The 20,446-nt window shown below is 32.9% G+C and overlaps 1 long non-coding RNA gene across 1 annotated transcript; it reads right to left on the reverse strand.

Moving 5' to 3' along the window:
• Nucleotides 1-4,261: 4,261 nt before the first annotated feature.
• Nucleotides 4,262-20,168, reverse strand: LOC145242363 (uncharacterized). Its single transcript, XR_013862716.1, has 3 exons — nt 19,556-20,168; nt 10,955-11,041; nt 4,262-4,429 (listed from the first exon to the last, which is right to left on the reverse strand). It is a non-coding gene; the product is annotated as an uncharacterized LOC145242363 (long non-coding RNA).
• Nucleotides 20,169-20,446: the final 278 nt, after the last annotated feature.

Here is a 20,446-nt window from a genome sequence, read left to right on the forward strand (position 1 = left end):
CTAGCTAGGAAACAAAGCAAAAAACAAGGAATCACTGATGGTATCTCTGCAGCTTGCTAACAAAGAAAGAGTGTAAAAGCTGGGCAATAGGCAGAGCCTAATTACTCCTGAATCAATTTTAGTTTTGCAAAAGGATCATTTGTTTTTTAGCTCTAGGAAGGTTGACTAAGTATAAGAAGGCCTCCTTCTGCCAAACATTTGGTTCTAAGGTTTCAGAAGTCTGGCACAGATTTTATAGTGTTTTCCTTCTCTTAAATGATTGACTGAACAAATCTTATGGGTTGATCTCACCGCACCCGGGTTCTACACCAGGTATTTCTGTGCCCTTGCTGAGTATATTAAAATTATTTCCGCTTACTGTCTCATCAGTTTTAAATAGGTAATTATTTTCATTTTCCTAATACATCTTATCTCTCAACTTCGAATATAAAACAAATACATCACATTACATTTTTTTTGTTTCTTGATTAAGAAAATATAACTATTTTCACACACAAAACATTTCTTCCACTTTAGGATATATCAAATAACACTTTGCCATTCATCATTCTGTTTTTCTCAAAATTAGCAAAATGTGAAATAAAGTTTGTCTTTACTTTTCTGTAAAGAAAGCTATAGTAAGATGTATTGCTACCAAGAAAACCATTACAAAATTCACACAAAGCAAAACAAAATCATGAATGGTCACATAAGATTTGTATTTACTTTATCAACATTAGGACAATCTGACATTTTATCAGGACAATATTTATTAAGAATTTCAATTATTCAATATTTTAGGCATCAAAGTTTGTGGAAGTTAGTTTATAATACGAATATGTATCTCATTGTCATTGGATGAAATATGTCCTTTTAATGGAATAAAAACAATACATGAATTATAAAATTAAATGAATAAAATCGATGTCAGGTGTTCGGTACAAACTATAGAAGCATCCACATTTGGAAGTGTCCATAGTTTACAGTATGAATCTGTATCTGACTTATTGAATGAATAATGTCCTTTTAATGAAATGAAAATAATATACTTTTGTTGAGAATATTTTCTACCTCAGTTCTGAAATGAAATGAATAAAGTCATTGTCTGCTGTGCAGTACAAACTACAGAAGCATTCACATTTGGAAGTGTCAATTTTAATGCAGAATTAGTTTTTGCTTAAAAGTTGTAATTAGACAATTATAATTCATATGTTACACTATATTGTAGTAGATGTGTTAACTTTTTAAGAAGTTTAATAGAATTCTTGATTTAAAAAATTTGCATTCCAATTTGGACTTTGAATACTGTGTTATTTTGAATATTTAGTCAGATGCCATGGTTGTCCTGACAAATCCGTGTACAGAGAGACCTTAGACATTCGAGGACAGTGTCTAGTAGGCATTAAAGTTCTCTTATTGTTTCATTTTCCTTTAGTCAAAGTTCTCAGAAATCAGTAGACCCATTACCTGGGGTTAACACTTGAACTCTATATGAGATACAGTTATTCAAATATTCCATTAAAGTTCTTCATCTCTAAAACACTGAGTTAGTAAAATAGTCGTAAACAATTTTCCTCTTCTCAATTAACCATTTTAATATGTTATATCTTTCTTTTTCGTCTTTTGGTTTTACTGGATTTCAGGACAAGAAGTCATCTTTCCTAGTAGAGTATCCATGTTGCTATCTAAGGTAACCTTGCTTGGAGAAAATGCACTATTCCTCATCAAAGCTAGTATGAGTTAGTCATACTGAAGAGAGATCTTATTTGGGCTGCGATTACTATGTGATTTTGAATATTTGGTCAGAGTTTACTTCTAGGGAAAAGTATCCTGCCAGACTATTATGACAAACTCCTGTACAGAGAGACCTTAGATACTTAAGGATAATGTCTAGTAGGTATTCATTCTCTCCATTAGGTATTAAAGTTCTTTCCAACAGGCATTCAAGTTTTCTCTAGCAGACATTCAAGTTCTTTCCAATAGGCATTTATTCAAGTTCTCCACTGTGAGATTGAATGTCTTTTTTCAACTATATGATGTTGCAAATGCTAAGCCAAACATTTCAGAAGAATAAAGTTTTTCCCTTTTTTTCACTTCATTCTAGCTGGGGATACGGCATCTTACCAGATGCTAGACATTCACCTGCGATCTCATGCATTGCAACCGAAAGCCATATGGAGCTAACACTTGATTTAATTATGATTTGAATTTATATTCGAGAGCTCTCTTAAAAATAGGCATTGTTCCCTTTATGGCTGCTATCGGTATTTCCTTACAGCTTGGTCTTCTACCGATTGTTTTCAAGTATTTCTTAGATTTTATTTCATTAGGAGAGTGGGTCCTATCACAACCAGTATAATGATTATTTCTTTCAGAGATCATGCTGTTTTTTAAACCATTGTTTAGATCCTGATATTTTATCTTTTCCAGTTCAGCTCTATTAAAGCCATATTTGGAATGATGACATCACTTTTTGAGCTTGTTTCATGTCTGATTTGATGACGTTATCTTTTATGTATCAGCCCGCCTGTACATCCTTGTCACAGAACACTGTCACCTTTCTGTTTGATGATCTGTCAATCTTCATCTCTCCACAAATCTTCTAATGGAGATATTTACATACTTTGTTGTGGCTGACAGTGTAAAGACTATCTGCCAGTAAAATTTAGCATTTAGACATTAGGTGGTACTGGCTTTCAAGCACTGAGTGGCAAAACCTGCACTGATCATTTGCTTGTATGCCATTTTTTAATCTATTTGTGAAATAACCCTGATCTTTATCCACTACAACGAGTTTTTCTCCATCAAATATGTCACATTCTTAAGCCATTGGAGTGAAGCATCTTTGTCTATATACTCCTGGTTAAGTTCCTCCAAGAAATTTCCTGCTCTCTTATGTTGTTACTATCCTTGTTTTCTTATTACTATCCCCTTTTCTATGTATTTCCTTTCTTGCAATGTGCTGTTGGTTCATCATATACTTTGGCAGTATTATCCAGTATGACACCCAAAAGTTTTCAGCAAGCTTTGTGATTGAGATTTGTTAGAGTAGATGTTCGTGGTGGCACCTCACCATATGTCATATCTATTGAACCTTTGATATATTACCCCATGCTTACTATGGTGGCTCAGTATGCATTGTGTATTGTAGTGAGGCGTAAACCCCTTCTTTTTGTGGTAGGTATATTCTATCCATACATTGGTTTTGGTATATTATTTTATGTAGGGATAAAAGTTTCTGGTCTTTGTATCAAGCCTATTTAAATGACATTAAGATCAGTCAATAATCCCAAAAGCATGAGATGACAGGGATTGCAAGCTGATTTATGGTGGTAATTTTGCTTTGAGGATCTTTTTAAGGCATAAGGTGTATTTTTTTCTATGCTATGTCTCATTTTTTCATACACCAGTTATGCTTGCAACTATACTGAGGTAGCGTGTTTATGCATGTGGATCTGTAAATGAGATTTTACTGTAAACGATAAGTCACATAGTTTACAAGAAAAAGGTTTTTCGCCAGTGTGTGTTCGAATGTGTATTTTTAAATGTGATGAATGCCGAAACGATGAACCGCAGACTTTACATAAATAAGGTTTCTCACCAGTGTGAGTTCGCATATGAATCAATAAATTATTCTTCTGTGTGAATGCTGAGCCACACACTTCACAAGGATACGGTTTCTCTCCTGTATGAGATCGCATATGTACCTTTAGATAAGATGAATTTGTAAATGAGGAGTTACACACTTTACATGAATAAGGTTTCTCTCCAGTGTGAGTTCGCATGTGTTTCAATAAATTACTTTTCTGTGTGAAAGCTGAGCCACACTCTTCACACGAATGAGTTTTCTCACCTGTGTGCGTTTGTACATGTCTCTTTAAAAGAGTACTAGTTGTGAATGCTGAATCACAAGTCTCACACGAATAAGGTTTCTCTCCAGTGTGTATCCGCAGATGAATCTTTAAATGTGACGAATTTGTAAATGATGAACAACACACGCTACATACGTAAGGTTTCTCACCAGTGTGAGTCCGCACATGGGTTATCAAATTACTCTTCTGTTTGAATGATGAATCACAAACGTTACATGAATAAGGTTTGTCACTTTCTTTTTCAATTTTCTTTGCGTGGATTTGTACATGTTTCTTTAACTCACTTGATGTTGCAAAAGATGAAGCACACATGTCACAAGAATAAGGTTCTGTCACAGTGGTGTTATGCATATGTTTTGGTGAATCTTTCTTGTCAATGTGTTTATGCATATCTGTTTCTTGCAGGTAATTCATGATCTTCACTTTCTACAGTACAATATTCTGAAAAATCGTTTCAATACTGTTTATGAATTAAACCTATTAATTGTTATCAAAATAAGATTTCTAATTCATATATATATATATATATATATATATATATATATAATCTAATCGGTTGTGTCCATGATTGTTGTTTCCTGCAAATGAATGAGATATCTTATTTAAGAATGCATATATATATATTAACACATATCAGTTATAAATTATATCAAATACCAATTACAGAATTTTTTCTAAAATAATAACTATTAATATGACAATGTAATGAATGCCCATGGTTTATAATTCTTTATTCTATTGGCTTTATAAAATTAGAGAATGTATTGTAATTTTTATGGTTGAAAAATAAGATTTGTTTGACAAAAAACGAATATCTTAATAGTTAATGCAATTTTTGGCAATGTTTATATTAAGATATATATATATATATATATATATATATATATATATATATATTATATGAATGAAAAATATTTAACTGAATCCCATATCTAAAAATTAGAATATGAATTATTCCTTCCAAAGATATGTATTGCATTGTTAATACACACAGAGAAAAATAAAGAAAATATTCACATTTTGTATAAAACAAAAAATTAATTCAAAGACTTAAATATTTTTTTTAATAAATTGTATTTTTAGTAATCCCTCAGCAGTGGCTATAAGGGAGTTCTTTTCAAACTATATATTGCCATTATCTTGTGAGAGGTAGAAAATTAATATTTTACATATAACTTGAATAAGATGATCAAAAGAAACATTATAGCAACGTTTGTCATTTTCTGACTTCCACACACTTGTTGATAAAAATTCTTGCTTCAGATTGAAAGTATACAGAATATTTCAAACATTGTTTGGTAACTATGAATGTGGATGATGATAATAGAAATGATGGAGAATTCCTTTAACACTTCAGGGTCGCGGCAGTGCTGCATAATTTCATTGAGTGTGTTAAGGAAAAAAAGCTTAACTCATTCATCCCCAGGGTCCAGAACATATATAACACCTAGTATTACCAAATAATCACCCATATTATGACTGAACATGTTCAACTTATACATGCATATAAATATACATATATAGATGTAATTACTGTTGAATATATTATGATTTTTTGAAAGGTACAAATTTATATAATGCAATCATGAAGGGAAGACTTAAATTCGTGATTAAAAATGTTTAAAATAAAGTTAATGGGGTGAAGAGAAGAGAAGAAAAAAATGGGGGAGTCAGTTGACCGGTTTCCCCCTTGCTTTATCAAAGCTGTATCAAGGGATTTGTTTTGGAGAAAAATAAAAACACGAATGAGAATCGAAAATATGTACAAATAAAATTACATTGTGTTACATTATGTATGTGGGAAAAATATATATATAAATATATATATAATGTCTGAAAATGGCACAATGTTCAACGAGCGAGATCGGATATATGCCACTGTACAACTCCTGCTCTCTAATGATCAAAGTTATGTCAACAGGACCATTGCCAGCCCCTTCAAAATGCATCACTGAATTGCCATGAATAACATTAAACGTTCCCAGAGTGATGAAAACAAAATTTCCGGACACAGTTATGGCCTTTGCTATGGTTTCAAGTGAGGGCCACATCATGTCACTTTCCATCTTTGAAGTCAGCTTGAAAGTTAGCACCAAAATGTGCCTGGATGTGTTGAAGAGTGTTGTGATTCCCTGGTGCAAGCAGGTGGCCGCTGGCAGACCCTAGATGTAGCAGCAGGACGTGGCGCTGTCACACAAGTCCAAAGAGACCCTTCTCTTATTGGCTCCCTCCTCTCCTAACCTGAACCCGCTGGACTACTTCTTTTGGTCATATGTCGAGAACACCAGCAGCATGACCTCCAACAGCACCAAAGTCAGCCTGATCACTGCCATCTGCTGATCTCCTGCCACCACTTATGGAAAAGGCATGCTCTCAGTTGTTGACCTATATCAAGGTGATGATTGAGGCTGAAGATGGCTACATTGAATAGATGCCAGCTCTACTAACATAATCAAGTTACCTGAATTGATTTTTTCAATACCAATTTTAAAATGAAGCTGTAGTGTTGTTTTTTTAAGGGCAACACTTTTATTGTTCCACCCTGTAGATATACTTATATTGTTAACATATTAAAGAAACATTTTTAGGGTATTTTGTAAATTTAAAATGTTATTTTAAAATATAATTGAAAATTATTACATTAAATTAATCAATCTTTGAACTAAATTCATACAAGTGTACTTAAAAGTAACTCAACTTATTTTATTTTGATCTGTTTACAAAAACATTTTTAGTTTTCATCAGTGTTAATATTTAAGATAACTTGTAATATCACAATTTTAAGTTAAAAGTAAATTTTACTTGAAGCAAGAAAATTAATAGTAGTAATCTCAAATACAAAATAAAGAAAATGTTTAATGTGAGTACATTGGCCTGTGTAAAATATAAACAATAGCAGTACATTTATTTTGATAACTCAATTAGACATATAATTATGACCGTACAACTGTATTTGAAATAAAAATGTTTGGCACCTTGACTCCAGTAACCAGATTGTACAGTATATATGTTAGCTTCAAATTAGAACTCCTTACAAATGTAATATTGTGTTGCATATGGAAATAATAGAAGCAATACTTATTGGGTTAAACTTTGATCAAAACATTGAGAAAAATGCATTACCACCTCATCAAAAGAGAAAACATGCAAAGATGACACAGAAAATAATCATTTAACTGTCCATATTAATTTCATATTATCAATACATGTATTCCATTTATTCAATATGATTCATAGAATATTGAATATATTGTTTGCTTTTTACTCTTGTTAACCCCAAACACATGTTGGCAGTTGGATGAGAAGGCTATTAATTGGGATTATGTCTACAGAGGACTATGAGGAAATTGAGCCATGAGATACCTGTTTGAATAACATTTAAACTTTTGCATATTAGTACAATCAGAGAAGCAAGAAACATGGAGAGGATTCTAAAGTCTAGCAAATCTTGGGAAGAAACTATTAGAGTAGGCTTTCCAGCATCTAGAGATATTAACAATGAAGGTGTGGGATTTTTCAACTTCTTGGGTTAGTAAGGAGTGTGTTTGTTGAGGAGGCACAAATGCTATTTCATCAGAACACATTCTATTAAAGTACTTGTAAAATAAGGACAGGGATACAACATTGCAGTGATGGAACAAGATTTGGCTAATACTGCAGGACCCATTCGGAGATTGTTTTGGAGCCTCTCTACAAAGGAGAGACTAGTGGTAGAAGCACCTGTCTAGATGTGGCAACAATATTCAATGCATGGACGAATGATCGTTTCCTTATTAGTAAGTCAATGAAAAAATGTCCTCCTATACTGTCTGCCAACCTCACATCTCTGGCAGATCACCACTATGATGAACTTACTGCCCTTGTACACTTTAACATAAATATCCTGATGCACCCAAGTAAAATCACACCTTTATCTATAGAGGTCCTCAATATGTGCAAAGATTTTCTATTTTTTAACGCATTTAATTCCCTTTGGAATTCCCTCCCTGCTATACTGGATATAGAAATATGCAAAGCTTTAAATGTAATATGAACACACATCTTACTTCCAAACATCTCACCCAGATGGTTTCCTTTTAAACTTGCCTCCCTCAGAGTAACACATACTTCACTGACAGTGCATTTTGTATGAATGAACAGATGCAAAAAAATGAACTATTCATATTTACATGACTTCAACCAAAACTTTTTAGACATTGTATGGGTGCTTGTGCAGTATAGTGGTATTTAAAATAAATACATTTTAGGTAAAACAGAACATACTTATGTATCATATCAAAATTAGAAAAATTCCAAAAATTACAAAAACTTATCGACTAAAAAAATAATTACAAATAAAAATAAAATGTATGGAATTAAAGAGTTTATCAGATTTGATAATGTTGAAGAGTTCTTTAAATACAGGGGAGGTAAGTACAGTTTTTGTTTTAAACAAAATAATTGTAATCCATCATTTAAAAATGGAAAATGGCGGACTGCAAATATCTATATTTTTTGTAAAAATAGTTCTAGCAAATGTACTCTATCATTTTTCATAAGTTTTGGAATTTTTACTAATTTTAAAATGACATGGAATAATGTCATAGTGCTTTACCTGAAATGCATTTATTTGAAATCTCATTAAAGTGCACGAGCACCGTTGCATGAAATATTTACATTTGCACAACTTGAATCTTTAAAATTTCCATATTGTTTGCTCATTATTGTGATTTATTGTAAAAAAAATAGTCAACAGCATTTTGTGTTCTGGGTTATATCAAATTTGATAATCGATAACAGTTCATGGTTGCTAAATTGTCACATTGGTCAACAGAAATAAATAGAGTATGCTAAAAATAATGATAAATTTGTATATGCTCACTCTATAGAGCCCCCACCTCCATAAAATGTGATTCTACTTTTTAGGCAAGTACATGTAAGCATGTTTAAATTGTGTTAGTAAAAAATAATAATTTAATGTCATATAATTAACTTCTCTTTTTTGCAAGAGGTTTTTCATGTGTGTATGCTTTTTTGTGGTTGGAAATGTTCATTATAAAAAAGTTAACATATAATAAAATATAATTACTATTCATCATTCTAAAAAATATATATTGACAAAAGATTATTTTATCAAGAAGAAACTAGGACAATTCAGAATACTAGGGTTTAAACAATACTCAGAAATCCAGCTAAATTTGGAAGTTAAATAAATTAACTGTAAAAATCCCTGGAAAGATAAATATTAGTTTTCTGGAACTATTTAAAAAATAATTAGTGAAGTCTTAAAATACTGAATTATTAAAAAAAAAAAAAAAAAAAAAAAAAACTCGTTTTTACAAAATATTGCTAAATTATCCCACAAAAGAGTTCAGCCTTAACAGAAACAAAATCAATGTGCAAAATCTCTATAGAAGATAAAATCTCAAAGTCTGTTTTATTTTTAAATTTATAGAGAAATTGAAACATCATACTTTAATTTTTGTATTTTAAAAAACATTCATTAATTTAGGTAATCCTATTCTTAAGCATGTTGTAAAGATAACTTGAATTAATCCATTTTAAGTGAAAAAAGTTAAAATCATAGATTACACTGTTAATTTATTCATTGCAAAAATAAGCTAAAACAATTATTAATAATTAAATAGAATACGGCAGGTGGGATGCAAATCCTGTCTATTTTGTTTTGATATTTTTTACAATGTTGCCCATTCATACTTCTCTAAATTACCTGTTAATAGAAATAATCCCATTTTTTTTTTTAATTATTTTTTCTTTGTGATCCTACATCTTTATTTTTTAATTTTATTTTTGGTTTTCCAACAAAAGGAGGGTGGACCTGCAAATTCAACCTTGTCTGTTCGTTTGTCCACACTTTTCTCCAAACCTATGCCTTGGAATTTTGTTAAATTTTGCTCAAACGTTAAACATGATATGAGTAAAAAAGTAACAGAACAAATTTTCCAGGAAAACTCCGGTTGCCCTCTAAGGGTGCCTTTCAAGGTAAAATGGCTAAAATTGACACTTGTGCTTAGTAAAAAAAATTGATACCTTGGATTTTTATAAAACTTTCTGACTGTAACTAACTGATTTCTATATAATTTTGTTTGTCTATACTTCGCAATAACTCTTGGGTGTGTCCCAGGGACTCTATAGGGCTAATAAAAACACTATTTTGGGACTATTTTACCATATTTGTCCAAAATTTTCTTTGTATGTCTATTTAGCAGTTTTGCATGGTGCTGAACTCAAATTTAAATATGTTAAGGCCTTGGAGACTTTTGGAGCTAAATGCGGGGGGGGGGGCAAATGATGGACTTAGTCATTTTTTTTTTTTTGCATAAGGCAGAACTCAAATTTACATATGTCTAAAACTGCACCGTTTGTTCATTTTCACCTAGATTTGAAGTCTCCTGGGGACTTTTGGGACTAAATGGGGGGGGGGGATGCTGAACTTATCAGATGAAATATTTTTTTCAATTTTATTTTTTTTTAGTGAAAATATTAAATAAACAATGCTTAATTCAATGATAATATCGTTAGTTTGAGAAATTAATTTTTCTTCAAATTATATTAATTTCATTAACATGTGATTTTGGGCTTTTTTCATAATGTTCCTGAAATATTAAAAAGATTTTAATTGTTAACATTTACAATGTTTTATTTTCATAAAATGCAAAAAATAAATTCATTGGTTTTCAGTACATAAACTATAACTTTATCAAAGTTGTTTTGTTTACACAAAATAATATATTTTTACTAAGATTTAAAAAAAAAATAATGGCTTCATTATATTTTGTGATCGTAAATTAATAAATATTGAAAATTTCATTAAAATTGGTTGGTTCCTGAATTTTGGTGAATTTTTAAGAGAAAGGAGAGGTGAAAATGTATATACATTTTGGGGATCGGTTAGTTATTTTGTATGTACCTAAAATAATTGTGTTCCTGTTAATACACAATAAATTTGTGTTTGGGCAATAGTTTGCTTCAATGAAGGGGCTGACATAAATATAATAACCATTAAATCAAATATTACATTTGAACCATGCTGTTAAAAAAATAAAAATAACATTGATAATAATGATAATAATGATAATAATAATAATGATAGATAGTTTTACCTCTTTAGACGATCTTCCTTTCCTCTCTTGGGAGAAAAACGTGGAGGATTACTTACGTCTGTAACGTCAGTGTCAGGGGGAATAATCCTGATTGAAAAAACAACAAATAAACATATAGACAAGGAGGAGAGGAAGGTATGTTTGGTACTTGTCCATTACATGAATGCTGTTAATTCCTACTTTCATCTTAAAAATGTAAATTTGCAATGTCAATGTCATTGCAATTTTATCCTAATGGATAGTGTGTTCACTTACAGTGTTCGCTTTCAAAGTTTGCACCCATTTTTTTTCTTTTACAAATGCAATAAGCAAACATAAAAAAAAAAGTTTATTTAATTTTTAAAATAGGCTTGTGCAGTTTGCAAAGGCCTGAAAATAATTTTTTGTTCTTAAAAATTTTATTTTGATTTGAAATTTATTTCTATTTTGTTACTTTTAAAATTGAATTAATTTCAGTTTGTTTTAAGTTTTTCTCTCCTATCTTTGAAAAAGATAAAACAAATTCTTAAATTTATGAACCGTGTCGAGATAACCAACCCACAATGTAACACAAGCATTGAAATGGACTGTAAAAAGAAATCTTTCTAGACTGAGGCAGCATTTAAGAACATTGCTTTGCACATGATAGAAAGTGGTATATAGTCATCAAAAAGTCCTCAATATTCTGAAAATAGCTTCTCTTTGTATCCCTTAAGTTTTTGTTTATCTCCCCTTTTCCATAATCTGATTGGGGGTAGGGTATAATCTGTTAGGGAGATGGTCAGGTACTTTTCTTTTTTTTAGAGTGATTACATTTTCGTGCTTTTATCCATTAATTAAGTAGGATTTTCAAGTTAGATCAAATTTTTACCGTATCTTTTGTTTGGAAATTGTTACAAGGTCCCTTTAATAAGTTTCTTCTATTTATTATTTATTAACCTGGGCAATGCTGGGTATCCCTGCTAGTTTTTGATAAATACATAAAGTTTTTGTAACACATTTCTCGAAGTAAAATGAATATAAGAAACTAAAATATTACAAAATAGTTTTCTTTTCTTTTTAACAAAATCGACATTTTTTAAAATTTTTAATAAAATATGATCATGCATTATTGAAATGCGTGTGAACTTTGGGAAAACTATTTTTTGTTTGCCTCTGTTACACACTTCCCCATGTCTCAACTGAAAACCAAAAATATGATTCCGTGCTAGTAATGCACAAGTGTCGCATGTTTTCTTTGTCATAAAAGACTGTCTTGGAGCAAAGTACTGAGCAGTTTACTAGTGATAGGTTATTGCAAATTTCAGTTCTAGTCTCCTTCTACCAAGTCATTGGTACAACTTCTTTGCAGAGCAAACAGTACAACCATTGCTATCAGTTGCTCTGTTTCAGCCTCCGTACCCTACTGTGTTACTTGACTCGATGGCGGGTGCAAGGACATACCTTTGCAACCTCTGAAGCTTACACGACCACTTGGGTAATCCCCTTTTAATGTTGGAATAAGTTTTTTCAATACTCTCTCTCTCTCTCTTTCTCTCTCTCTCATCTTCTCTATTACAGCCATAAAAATATTTAGTACAGAATCATGAATAATAATACTTGAAGTAAAACGCAAACATAGTAAATGTTACCTTACATTACAACAGAATAGTACTACTCTGATTTGGTTTTTAGTGGTTTTGAATCTGATTTGCATCGTATTAACAGCTGGAGTCTGGGACAATTTTCTGCCATATTGCTGCCTTCGTTTATGCATGCAAAGTCAAGTGCCTTTTTACTTATCATGTATTGTGCATTAATGTCTTAATCTTTTGTGGATATTTTGAAATAGCTTTTTAACTTATTTCCCTTCCCCCTAAAAAGCAATTTATGTCTGCAGGCAAAGATTAACAAAAGATTAAATTTAAAAAAAAAAAAAAAACGTGCATGAATATAGTATAACAAAAACAATTTATGAAATTAAAAATGAAAAAAGTTATTTATAAAACTTTTCAATTTTTACGATATGTTTCCATTTACAAAAAGAAACCATGAAATAATAATGTTATTATTTAGAAACCCAATCTTAACATTAGAAGGAGGGGGGGGGGTCACCCAACAATTTAAAAAAGGGTCAATTCTTAGTTTCTTTCCAACTCAACTCTCACCTTTAAAATGACAATTCTATAATAGGTTTTCAGATCTAAGTAGTTTTTCTGATATTAAGACATTTATTATCGAATGTAATCCCTAATGTTCACATAAGCATGCAATCATTTTTTGAAGATCCAAAAACCTACATGTTTGCGAAGCCACTTGTATGTAAGAAAATGCAACTGTGTGTGTATATAGCATAAACAAAAGCAGTAAAATATCGGGAAATAGTCACAGGATACAGGGGTTTATATCATACAAATGGGATATTTGCAATGGGTTTTAATATCAGATTCGTTTTTAGTGAACCTGAAAACCACGGTTGTGGAGTCAGAGTCGGAATCAGAAGGAGTTGGAGGTTTTAGCTGGAGTCAGAGTCAGATTTCAGTACAAGGAGTCAGAGTCGGAATTTTTTATCCAACTTCGACTCTTTAAGTCCAATGAATTTATTTTTTTACATGGTTTCCTGTTTGGTTTTACCCAGTTTTTTTTTTAATTACATTTTCTATTTTTTTTTATTACATTTTCTAATCAAACAAGACACATTGCTACTTTGATGTAAGAGACTACTATCAGGGATTTAAGTTTCAGGGGTTCTATGTAGGGAGTTTAGCAGCAAGATGTCTGTTTACATTACACTTGAACTTCTACATGTCAGTACAGTTGGGGAAGCAGGAACTTGGAAGAGAATTCCAAAGTTTAGCAGTTCTGGGGAAGAAGCTATTAGAGTAAAATGCTTTCTTACATCTGGGGATCTCTACTGTGTAGGGGTGGGACTTTGCTGCTTGTCAGGTTTATTTTCATCGAGGGGGTACAAGAGCTTGTAGTTTGTCAGAGCATCCACCATTAAAACACTTGTAAAACAAGGGATGCAACATTTCGTTGATGGAACAGGGGCTGAAGCTTGACAGTTCAGGACCTATCAGGTTGGCGACTCGTTTGAACACTGTTTAGGAATGAGAGACTAGTAACAGATACATCAGCCCAAATGTGACAGCAGTGCTTGATACATGGGCGAATGGTGGCTTTGTAGAGGATACTTTCAGGCATAAGTAACTTTCTAACAAGTAGAGAGAGCCCACCCTCTTCGCAGCAGCCTTGGCAATGATCTCAATATATTTATTCCAACTCATGTTCCCCATGAATGTTAGAATTTGAACGAAGTACTTTCAGGTAATGCATCTTTAGCCATAGCTATTGGTTGGTAAGGTTTCATGTAATTATTAAAGGAAACGAGCTTTGTCTTGGCAGCTTTGAACTTTACCAGCGATTTATGACCTCATTCCACTACAGACTGAAGGTCTTCCTCTAGGGTTTCCGCCACTGCCTTAGATATGTGCTCATTAGTTTTCCTCACGTGCCTGCTATAGAGCGTGATGTCATCAGCAAATATACCCATGTCAAAGACAATTTTATCAGGTAAGGATCGATTCCTGAGGTAAAACTGCATTTATATCATATTGTTTGGATGTACGCCCATTGCAGACAACCTGGATTCTTCTCTCATTTAAGAAGGATTTATGTTAAGCATTCGTCCATAGATTTTATTTTCATGAGAAGACCATTGCACTATACCCAGTCAAAAGCCTTAGATATATATAGGGCTACTGCTCTCCCCTCCCCTGCCTTATCCAGTGCTTGGTATATACATTCAGAGATTACAGTTAGAATATCTGCAGTAGAATGGGCTTGCCTAAATTCATATTGATGGTCAAACAGAAGTTTAGCAGCTGTAAGGTGGTGGACTAGAGTTTGATTAATTAAAGACTCAAATATTTTGACAAAAAGCGGGAGAAGGCTAATAATTTAATGGGTCAGTTCGTTCGCCAGAGATTTTGTAAACTGGTACCACAGAAGCAGTATTCCAGCTGTCAGGAAAGCAAAATTCGTTAAGACATTTGTTAAAGAGTTTAGAGAGAACTGGAACAACCTCAGCGGAGCATTTTTTTAATAGCACAGCTGGGATGAGATCAGGTTCACACACTTTTGAGGTGTCTAGATTTTTTATGATATCATGTACTTGAGAAGGGGTGATTTTCAAATCACCTAGTATAAATATATTTGGATTCCTCACCATCCAGTATTTAAGTTTGACACAACCACTAAGACCAAGATCAGACCAGTCTTCAATTGTTCGTTGAAGACTAAAGGAGGAGTTTCCTTGAATGAGGTGGCTTATCCAGGAGTAAACTTGACTGGAGATATGTTGAATTTAACCTTGCTTTTTAGAATGAACCAATATATTCTGTTGGGAGACATCAGGAAGGCGTTTCTGATGATAAAGCTATCAAAATCATCGGACAAAAACAGATTTTGTTTTTTCCTGAAGCAGGGAGGCTACTTGAGGTGTTACCGATATACCACGCTTATATTTGGATTCAACGCTAGTCCATTTATATTGAACTGCATTTTAAAATTTCACGCAAATAAATTTCCAGCCGATGAGTGTTCCCATGTACTAAAATCAAGATTTTACGTGGACAATCTCGTTAATACCTGCGATCCTGAGAGTGAATTGTGTACCAACAAGTGAGAAAAAGGTTGCAAAGGGGCAGATTTGAACTTCGTTCTTGCAACACAAATTGTTCCGAGTTACGGAAATCAGTGTTACTTGAAGAAACACTAACCTCCCACGGTTGCACATGGGAAAAAGTCTTAGGGTAACGATACGACTCCACTAATGACACTATCAGTCTCGCTCAGAGATTTTGTAGCTCTGACCTGACTACAAAGAGACATACTTTCTGCACGTTCAGGAGTATTTGACCCTTTATCCCTTTGTCTCGTAGTCACGATTAAGAGCTGAATTCTGGTAACAGACATGTGGAAGGCAGGTTTGGACTGGAATGAGACACTACCTGAAGAAATGAAATCTGCTTGGAGATCTCTTTCTTATGAACTGTCTTAGCTGTATTCACTGTCATTTAAAAGAAGAGCATTTAATGAAAATGAAGATGCCTCTTTATGCATCTTTCTGATGTGTCAAGAAAGGCCTATGGATTTACCATTTATGTCATCCAAGGAGGGGTGAGTTTGTTGCTCTTCGGCAAGGCTAAGGTTGCACCATTAAAGACAAAGACTCTGCCAACCCTCAAACTGTTGGCTGCCTTCCTCACTATAAAGTGCATTGGTAAGATATTGGAGACCTATGGAAAAATGAGAACTGTGGAATTGAATCTGGCCGCTGATTCACAAATGGTATTGACTTGGTTAATGACGAAGGTAACCAACAGCAAGAGTGTCTTTGTAAAAACAGATTAAAGGATATCATGTGTATGGAGGAACTGATTAAGAAAAACCATAATTTGACTATAAATTATAAATATGTCCCTTTGAAACAGAACCCAGCAGACCTGATAACCAGAGGATTAACAACAACCAAGTTTACAGAAAATTTTTCCTTTTGATGTTCCGGATCGGTTTGGTTGGCAGACAAGACCATTTCCTGGCCAAACAGTGACCTTGGCTGTTTGAGTGCTGATAACAAACAAGTGCTCTGTGTGGGTCTCTTTTGTACTCTAGAGGGTGGGAACAATGAATTTATCATCTGTTTGAATAGATTTTCTAACTACAAAAAAACTATTGGGTGTAATGGCCAAGGTATATGAATTTGTCTACAAAATTAGAGGCAAACTACAGGATTTTACACAGCAACAAACTATCTGTTTAAATCAATGCAGGAGCAAGCATCCATTTGGAACTGAATTTCTTGCGCTGTCCCAAAGGAAAACCGATTTCTGCCAGAGTAGGGCAATTGAACTTATTTTTGGATGAAGCCGGATTGATTCGTTCAAGAGGTAGGATGGGAAGAAATCACACACAAATACAAAGTATTAAATCCATTGATTGTAGGAAAGAATCATCGATTGACAGCTCTGATAATAAAGAACACACATGAAGAAGTCATCTTGGAGTAACCGCTCTCAGTAGGACCCATTTGGCTGGATTTTGGATCCCTCAAGGAAGGCAAGTTGTCAAAAAAATCTTAAAGGATTGCAGACTGTGTTGCAAGTTTAATGCTATCCCTTTCACTTATCCAAAATTAACGAATTTACCCAAGTGTCGAGTCAATCTAGTCAAACCATTTTTGCACACTGGTATGGATTACACTGGGTTGACAATCTTAGTCAGCGGTCTAAAGTTTACATATTAATTTTTACATGTATGGAGATAAGAGCAGTGCATCTGGAATTGGTAGAAGACATGACAATCCGTTCCTTTGTTCTGGCATTTACCAGATTTGCCAATATGTGGGGTTTACCATCACACTTATATAGCGATAATGCTAAGTCCTTCATTGCAGGAGGAAATCTACTTCAACAGGCGCTCACTGCAGAAGAGTTTAAAAATAAATACAAGATTTACAATTTAAAACATGTAAGGATACCACTACATTCTCCTTGGTATGGAGGTGTGTGGGAAAGGCTGATTAAAACATTGAAGAAATGCCTTTATAAGTCTGTAGGGAGATCAGTGTGCTCTCAGACTGAACTACTTACCATGGTCTCAGACGTACAACGTGCAGTAAACGATAGACCTCTGACTTATATAAGCTCTGACCAATCCGTCTGGGAGATAATCACACCTAATCACTTCCTTCACCCAGATTTGAATCCCAACTTTCTGGTGCATTTAGAAAACACCGATATTAATGACTTCAAAGTACCCACCAAACAAAGATTGATAGCTTCTCTTAGAAATAGAGATGGGCTACTAAGGGAATTTAAGAGAATTTGGAAGGAAGACTACCTGCTTTCTCTTAGAGAGCAACATCTAGAACTGAATACTTCGACTAGCAATATTATCCAAGTTGGAGACATTGTGTGTATCAAATTACCCAACAAAGCAAGGCCCTTCTGGGCATTAGGAAGAGTCATTAAACTGTTCTATGGAGATGATGGACTGGTGCGTTCGGCTCAAGTAATGCAAGGTGATAGAAACGTACACAATCACACTATAATCCACTTATATCCATTAGAACTGCAAGCTGTACAAACCTTGGATGTTAATGAGGAACTCTTGGAACCAGAAGACAATCAGGAGGAAGAGGACCCAGGTCAAAATGACAAACGACTTTGGATTTGCCCTGAATGCGACCTTTCTGATGATGGGTCGGCGATGATATGTTGTGACCAATGCAATTTATGGTTCCATTTTGGGCGTGTAGAGATAAACGGACCACCACCAGAAGAGGATGAATGGTTTCATCGCAGTTGTTTAAGGAGGGATTAACATTTAAAGCATTGAACATCTATAAAAATCAAATAGAAGTTGATTTTCATTTTTGGCTGGGGGGGGGGAGTTTGTTAGAAATATAAGAATAGGACTTACCGGCTCTTGGCTTGGGAGACATGGAAAGTTTACCCCAGAAATTCCTGCCAATTTTATAGCAATAGGTGTTGTTGTACGATCGTTCTGATTGGATGTGCAAGCATATAATGGGGTCTTCTGGGAACGATCACAAGGATTTTGGCGCCAATTCCAGTTGATGAACAGATTGTTGTAATTGAGTTGACTTGTTTTTCCAGTGGAATTCATTTCTGATAATCTTTTACAAGACCAAGGTAATACATTACCTAGAGCGAAAGGTCGCAACATACCTTTGTTGCAATTTATTTCCTAATTTTACCTTGAGAAGTTTGAGTGGCTATTGTCCACATTTAAAAAAAAAATAGAAATATTTTTGCTATTATAATTTTTTTTTGTGCGTGAAAATATTAAATAAGCAATGCTTAATTCAATGGTAATATCGGTAGTTCGAGAAATTAATTTTTCTTCGAGTTATATCGAATTCATTAATATGGACTTTAGAGGATTTTTTTCGTAATGTTCCTGTAAAAATTATTTTATTTTTATTGTTACAAATTACGATGCTTTATTTATGTGAAAAAAAAAAAGCAAAAATAAATTCTTGCGTTTTTTTACTGAAAACCATAACTTTAGTAAAGGTATTTTTTGTTTTAAAAAAATAATACATTTCCACTAAGATTTAAATAAAAATAATTGATTCATTATATTCCGCGATAATTATTTAATAAATACTAAAAATTTTATTAAAATTGGTTAATTTCCTGATTTTTGGTGAATTTTTTTTTTTTTTTTTTTTTTTAATACATTTTGAGCGTCGGTATTTATTTTGCCCGTACTTGGATCGTATATATCCGATTCGCCATTGAATATAACTTGGCGAATTGATAGATCCATCATTTAACATATATGGATAATCAGGAAAATACCATAAGATTGATTTATAGTTTTAAGTAAACTTCCACTTGATAATTTTCCTTGATCTACGCACTTTTGCCTGATATATATTAAAAAAATATTTATTTTATTTGGTACTGCCATATTTCACCAGTACATATTTTTTTATGAACACTGAATTCTTTTCTGATTACATTAAATTTTACTAAGAAAATATATTTTAAACCTGAACTTAAATTGTAAAAGAAGCACAATCTAAACAACGTTTTTAGCGATTAGACTTACCTTTATGTATTTCTGTTGCCTCATTTGTTTTCTTTGTGAAAAGGATATTAATATAATATAATCGGAGGTTAATTAGCGTAACAATTTTAGAAAGAAGTGGAAGATTCAACAAGGGAGATAATTGAATATATAATCAAACAAAAACAATAAGTTATGTTTGTGTTCGTAACTTTGATGAATACAGATCTCCTTGTTCTTTTTCTTCTTTTTCTTCTTCTTCTTCTTCTTCTCCTTTTTTCTTCTTCTTTTTCTTGCTTTCGTTAAGAATCGCACTTCTTGTTTACAAAGCTATTCGGCGGAAGTGACGTCATATGACGGATAACCAACATTGTATAGTTTTTTTTTGTTTGTTTTAAAGCAAATATAAAAAAAAAGAAGTTTTATTCAAATAGTCTTTATTTGAACTTTTATAACAAATTTGTGACTTTTATAATAAAAATATGTTCATGAACTGTTCTTTTTTGATAAAAAATCAAAGGTGTTGGTAATTTTTAAGGATGTTCAATTTTTTGTGTAAGATCATCAACATTTTACGCACTTTCGGCCATGTCATCATTTTGTGGTTACATACATACTTTTTACGTAAGCCGCTGGACACTTTAATGGAATCAAGGAGAATTTAAGAAAACTCGTCCCGGGAAAACTCGTCTCCGGAAAACTCGTCTCCGGAAAACTCGTCCCCTTTCGCTAGGTAGGAAAACTGGTCCCTAATTGAATAAATATCGATTGAAAACACATTTTATGATCGTTCTTGAAGGAGATATTGTTTTTTAAAATAAACTATAGTCCCCCCCCCATAATATTTTAAAAAAAATATTTTTACTTGTTTAATGTTTTTTTGTTTTTTTTTTATTAAATAAAATTTCTAAGTGTCCGTTTTCTACCTAACTG

The sequence above is a fragment of the Euprymna scolopes genome, chromosome 21 (assembly GCF_053919585.1).
Source record: "Euprymna scolopes isolate OS-2025 chromosome 21, ASM5391958v1, whole genome shotgun sequence".
NCBI classification, from domain to species: Eukaryota; Metazoa; Mollusca; class Cephalopoda; order Sepiida; family Sepiolidae; genus Euprymna; species Euprymna scolopes.